Raw genomic sequence first — 7,029 nt, 5'->3', positions numbered from 1 at the left:
GCTATGCGGCTGCTTCCCACTAGCTATCTGCCTTACGTTTGGTAGTGTACATATGTCCATGCCTCTCTCTCGCTTTGTCACAGCTCACCCTTCCCCCTCCCCATATCCTCAAGTCCGTTCTCTAGTAGGTCTGTGTCTTTATTCCTGTCTTACCCCTAGGTTCTTCATGACATTTTTCTTTTCTTAAATTCCATATATATGTGTTAGCATACGGTATTTGTCTTTCTCTTTCTGACTTACTTCACTCTGTATGACAGACTCTAGGTCTATCCACCTCATTACAAATAGCTCAATTTCGTTTCTTTTTATGGCTGAGGAATATTCCATTGTATATATGTGCCACATCTTCTTTGTCCATTCATCCGATGATGGACACTTAGGTTGTTTCCATCTCTGGGCTATTGTAAATAGAGCTGCAATGAACATTTTGGTACATGACTCTTTTTGAATTATGGTTTTCTCAGGGTGTATGCCCAGTAGTGGGATTGCTGGGTCATATGGTAGTTCTATTTGTGGTTTTTTAAGGAACCTCCATACTGTTCTCCATAGTGGCTGTACCAATTCACATTCCCACCAGCAGTGCAAGAGTGTTCCCTTTTCCCCACACCCTCTCCAGCATTTATTGTTTCTAGATATTTTGATGATGGCCATTCTGACTGGTGTGAGATGATATCTCATTGTAGTTTTGATTTGCATTTCTCTAATGATTAATGATGTTGAGCATTCTTTCATGTGTTTGTTGGCAGTCTGTATATCTTCTTTGGAGAAATGTCTATTTAGGTCTTCTGCCCATTTTTGGATTGGGTTGTTTGTTTTTTGTTATTGAATTGCATGAGCTGCTTGTAAATTTTGGAAATTAATCCTTTGTCAGTTGCTTCATTTGCAAATATTTTCTCCCATTCTGAGGGTTGTCTTTTGGTCTTGTTTATGGTTTGCTTTGCTGTGCAAAAGCTTTGAAGTTTCATTAGGTCCCATTTGTTTATTTTTGTTTCCATTTCTCTAGGAGGTGGGTCAAAAAGGATCCTGCTGTGATTTATGTCATAGAGTGTTCTGCCTATGTTTTCCTCTAAGAGTTTGATAGTTTCTGGCCTTACATTTAGGTCTTTAATCCATTTTGAGCTTATTTTTGTGTATGGTGTTAGGGAGTGATCTAATCTCATACTTTTACATGTACCTGTCCAGTTTTCCCAGCACCACTTATTGAAGAGGCTTTCCTTTCTCCACTGTACATTCCTGCCTCCTTTATCAAAGATAAGGTGACCATATGTGCGTGGGTTTATCTCTGGGGTTTCTAACCTGTTCCATTGATCTATCTTTCTGTTTTTGTACCAGTACCATACTGTCTTGATTACTGTAGCTTTGTAGTATAGTCTGAAGTCAGGGAGCCTGATTCCTCCAGCTCCGTTTTTCGTTCTCAAGATTGCTTTGGCTATTCGGGGTCTTTTGTGTTTCCATACAAATTGTGAAATTTTTTGTTCTAGTTCTGTGAAAATTGCCAGTGGTAGTTTGATAGGGATTGCATTGAATCTGTAGATTGCTTTGGGTAGTAGAGTCATTTTCACAATGTTCATTCTTCCAATCCAAGAACATGGTATATCTCTCCATCTGTTTGTATCATCTTTAATTTCTTTCATCAGTGTCTTATAATTTTCTGCATACAGGTCTTTTGTCTCCTTAGGTAGGTTTATACCTAGATATTTTATTCTTTTTGTTGCAATGGTAAATGGGAGTGTTTTCTTGATTTCACTTTCAGATTTTTCATCATTAGTGTATAGGAATGCCAGAAATTTCTGTGCATTAATTTTGTATCCTGCAATTTTACCAAATTCATTGATTAGCTCTAGTAGTTTTCTGGTAGCATCTTTAGGATTCTCTATGTATAGTATCATGTCATCTGCAAACAGTGACAGCTTTACTTCTTCTTTTCCGATTTGGATTCCTTTTATTTCCTTTTCTTCTCTGATTGCTTTGGCTAAAACTTCCAAAAGTATGTTGAATAAGAGTGGTGAGAGTGGGCAACCTTGTCTTGTTCCTGATCTTAGTGGAAATGCTTTCAGTTTTTCACCATTGAGGATGATGTTGGCTGTGGGTTTGTCATATATGGCCTTTATTATGTTGAGGAAAGTTCCCTCTGTGCCTACTTTCTGCAGGGTTTTTATCGTAAATGGGTGTTGAATTTTGTCAAAAGCTTTCTCTGTGTCTACTGAGATGATCATATGGTTTTTATCCTTCAATTTGTTAATATGGTGTATCACATTGATTGATTTGCGTGTATTGAAGAATCCTTGTATTCCTGGAATAAACCCCACTTGATCATGGTGTATGATCCTTTTAATGTGCTGTTGGATTCTGTTTGCCTGTGAAGCCATCTGGTCCTGGGCTTTTGTTTGTCGGAAGGTTTTTTTTTTGCGGTACATGGGCCTCTCACTGTTGTGGCCTCTCCTGTTGCAGAGCACAGGCTCCGGACGCCCAGGCTCAGTGGCCATGGCTCATGGGCCCAGCCGCTCTGTGGCATGTGGGATCCTCCCGGACCGGGGCACGAACCCGTGTCCCCTACATTGGCAGGCGGACTCTCAACCACTGTGCCACCAGGGAAGCCCTGTCGGAAGATTTTTAATCACAGTTTCAATTTCAGTGCTTGTGACTGGTCCGATCATATTTTCTGTTTCTTCCTGATTCAGTCTTGGCAGGTTGTGCATTTCTAAGAATTTGTCCATTTCTTCCAGGTTGTCCATTTTATTGGCATAGAGTTGCTTGTAGTAATCTCTCATGATCTTTTGTATTTCTGCAGTGTCAGTTGTTACTTCTCCTTTTTCATTTCTAATTCTATTGATTTGAATGTTCTCTCTGTTTTTCTTTATGAGTCTGGCTAATGGTTTATCAATTTTGTTTATCTTCTCAAAGAACCAGCTTTTAGTTTTATTTATCTTTTCTATCATTTCCCTTCGTTTCTTTTTCATTTATTTCTGATCTGATTTTTATGATTTCTTTTCCTTCTGCTAACTTTGGGGTTTTTATGTTCTTCTTTCTCTACTTGCTTTAGGTGCATGGTTAGGTTGTTTATTCGAGATGTTTCCTGTTTCTTAAGGTGGGCTTGTATTGCTGTAAACTTCCTTCTTAGAACTGCTTTTGCTGCATCCCATAGGTTTGGAGTTGTCGTGTCTCCATTGTCATGTGTTTCTAGGTACTTTTTTAATTTCCTCTTTGATTTCTTCAGTGATCACTTGTCATTAAGTAGTGTATTGTTTAGCCTCCATGTGGTTGTATTTTTTACAGATCTTTTCCTGTAATTGATATCTAGTCTCATAGCGTTGTGGTCAGAAAAGATACTTGATAAAATTTCAATTTTCTTAAATTTACCAAGGCTTGATTTGTGACCCAAGATATGATCTATCCTGGAGAATGTTCCATGAGCACTTGAGAAAAATGTGTATTCTGTAGTTTTTGGATGGAGTGTCCTATAAATATCAATTAAGTCCATCTTGTTTAATGTATCATTTAAAGCTTGTGTTTCCTTATTTATTTTCATTTTGGATGATCTGTCCATTGGTGAAAGTGGGGTGTTAATGTCCCCTACTATGAATGTGTTACTGTCAATTTCCTCTTTTATGGCTGTTAGTATTTGCCTTATGTATTGAGGTGCTCCTATGTTGGGTGCATAAATATTTACAATTGTTATATCTTCTTCTTGGATCGATCCCTTGATCATTATGTAGTGTCCTTCTTTGTCTCTTCTAATAGTCTTTATTTTAAAGTCTATTTTTTCTGATATGAGAATTGCTACTCCAGCTTTCTTTTGGTTTCCATGTGCATGAAATATCTTTTTCCATCCCCTTACTTTCAGTCTGTATGTGTCTCTAGGTCTGAAGTGGGTCTCTTGTAGACAGCATATATATGGGTATTGTTTTTGTATCCATTCAGCCAATCTGTGTCTTTTGATGGGAGCATTTAGTCCATTTACTTTTAAGGTAATTATCGACATGTATGTTCGTATTCCCATTTTCTAAATTGTTTTGGGTTCATTATTGTAGGTCTTTTCCTTGTCTTGTGTTTCTTGCCTAGAGAAGTTCCTTTAGCATTTGTTGTAAAGCTGGTTTGGTGGTGCTGAACTCTCTCAGCTTTTGCTTGTCTGTAAAGGTTTTAATTTCTCCATCAAATCTGAATGAGATCTTTGCTGGGTAGAGTAATCTTGGTTGTAGTTTATTCCCTTTCATCACTTTAAAGATGTCCTGCCACTTCCTTCTGGCTTGTAGGGTTTCTGCTGAGAGATCAGCTGTTAACCTTATGGGGATTCCCTTGTGTGTTATTTGTTGTTTTTCCCTTGCTGCTTTTGATATGCTTTCTTTGTATTTAATTTTTGATAGTTTGATTAATATGTGTCTTGGCCTATTTCTCCTTGGATTTATCCTGTATGGGACTCTCTGTGCTTCCTGGACTTGATTGACTATGTCCTTTCCCCGATTAGGGAAGTTTTCAACTATAATCTCTTCAAATATTTTCTCAGTCCCTTTCTTTTCCTCTTCTTCTTCTGGAACCCCTATAATTCGAATGTTGGTGCGTTTAATGTTGTCCCAGAGGTCTCTGAGACTGTCCTCAGTTCTTTTCATTCTTTTTTCTTTATTCTGCTCTGCAGCAGTCATTTCCACTATTTTATCTTCCAGGTCAGTTATCCGTCCTTCTGCCTCAGTTATTCTGCTATTGATCCCATGTAGAGTATTTTTCATTTCAATATTTTGTGTTGTTTATTGTTGTTTGTTTCATCTTTAGTTCTCCTAGGTCCTTGTTAAATGTTTCTTGCATTTTGTCTATTCTGTTTCCAAGATTTTGGATCATCTTTATTATCATTATTCTGAATTCTTTTTCAGGTAGACTGCCTATTTTCTCTTCATATTTTAGGTCTGGTGGGTTTTTATCCTGCTCCTTCATCTGCTGTGTGTTTTTCTGTCTTCTCATTTTGCTTATCTTACTGTGTTTGGGGTCTCCTTTTTGTAGGCTCCAGGTTCGTAGTTCCCGTTGTTTTTGGTGTCTGTCCCCAGTGGCTATGGTTGGTTCAGTGGGTTGTGTAGGCTTCCTGGTGGAGGGGACTAGTGCCTGTGTTGTGGTGGATGAGGCTGGATCTTGTCTCTCTGGCGGGCAGGTCCACGTCTGGTGTTGTGTTTTGGGGTGTCTGTGGACTTATTATGATTTTAGGCAGCCTCTCTGCTAATGGGTGGGGTTGTGTTCCTGTTTTGCTAGTTGTTTGGCATAGGGTGTCCAGCACTGTAGCTTCCTGGTTGTTGATTGAAGCTGGGTGCTGGTGTTGAGATGGAAATCTCTCGGAGATTTTCGCTGTCTGATATTATGTGGAGCTGGGAGGTCTCTTGTTGACCAGTGTCCTGAAGTTGTGTCTCCCCCCTCAGAGGCAGAGCACTGACTCCTAGCTGCAGCACCAAGAGCCTTTCATCCACACGGCTTCGAATAAAAGGGAGAAAAAGTAGAATTAGTAGAAGTAGGAAGAAAGAAAGAAAAAGGAAGGAAGAAGAAAGGAAAGAAGGAAAGAGAGGAAGAAAGGGAGGGAGGAAGGATGGAAGGAAGGAGAAGAGAAAGAAAGAAGATAAAGTGAAATAAAATAAAGTAAAATATAATAATGTTATTAAATTGAAAAATAATTATTAAGAAAAAAGGTTAAAAAAATGTACAGATAGAACCTTAGGACAAATGGTGGAAGCAAAGCTATACAGACAAAATCTCATACAGAAGCATACACATACACACTGATAAAAAGAGGAAAAGGGGAAAAAATCATAAATCTTGCTCTCAAAGTCCACCTCCTCAATTTGGGATGATTCGTTGTCTGAAGGAGGGAAGGAGGGAAGGAAGGAAGAAATATAAAGTAAAATAAAATAAAGTTATTAAAATAAAAAATATTATGGAAAAAAAAAAAAAAAGTGGACGGATAGAACCCTAGGACAAATGGTGCAAGCGAAGCCATACAGTCAAAATCTCACACAGAAGCATATACATACACACTTACAAAAAGAGGATAAGGGAAAAAAGTCATAGATCTTGCTCTAAAAGTCCACCTCCTCAATTTGGGATGATTCCTTGTCTATTCATGTGTTCCGTAGATGCAGGGTACATGAAGTTGATTGTGGAGCTTTAATCCGCTGCTTCTGAGGCTGCTGGGAGAGATTTCCCTTTCTCTTCTTTGTTCTCACAGCTCCCAGGGCCTCAGCTTTGGATTTGGCCCCACCTCTGCGTGTAGGTCGCCGGAGGGCATCTGTTTTTCGCTCAGACAGGACGGGGTTAAAGGAGCCGCTGATTCAGGGGGCTCTGGCTCACTCAGGCCGGGGGGAGGGAGGGGTATGGAGTGCGGGGTGAGCCTGCGGCGGCAGTGGCCTGAGTGACATTGCACCAGCCTGAGGCACGCCATGTGTTCTCCCGGGGAAGTTGTCCCTGGATCCTGGGAACCTGGCAGTGGCGGGCTGCACAGGCTTCCCAGAAAGGAGGTGTGGATAGTGACCTGTGCTCGCACACAGGCTTCTTGGTGGCGGCAGCAGCAGCCTTAGCGCCTCCTGCCCGTCTCTGCGGTCCGCGCTTTTAGCCGCGGCTCGCGCCCGTCTCTGGAGCTCCTTTAAGCAGCGCTCTTAATGCCCTTTCCTCGCGCACCAGGAAACGAAGAGGGAAGAAAAAGTCTCTTGCCTCTTCGGCAGCTCCAGACCTTTTCCCGGACTCCTTCCCGTCTAGCCATGGCACACTAACCCCTTCAGGCTGTGTTCACGCCGCCAACCCCAGTCCTCTCCCTGCGCTCCAACGAAAGCCCGAGCCTCAGCTCGCAGCCCCGCCCGCCCCAGCGGGTGAGCAGACAAGCCTCTTGGGCTGGTGAGTGCTGGTCGGCACCGATCCTCTATGCGGGAATCTCCCCACATTGCCCTTCGCACCCCTGTTGCTGTGCTCTCCTCCGTGGCACCGAAGCTCCCCCTCTCCGCCACCCGCAGTGTCCGCCCGCGAAGGGGCTTCCTAGTGTGTGGAAACCTTTCCTCCTTCACA

This window comes from Delphinapterus leucas, chromosome 10 (genome assembly GCF_059928025.1).
Source record: "Delphinapterus leucas isolate spDelLeu-1000000601 "Yukka" chromosome 10, BTC_Dleu_Yukka2, whole genome shotgun sequence".
Lineage (NCBI taxonomy): Eukaryota > Metazoa > Chordata > Mammalia > Artiodactyla > Monodontidae > Delphinapterus > Delphinapterus leucas.
The sequence above is the reverse complement of the archived record's forward strand: the minus strand, read 5'-3'. Positions refer to the sequence as shown.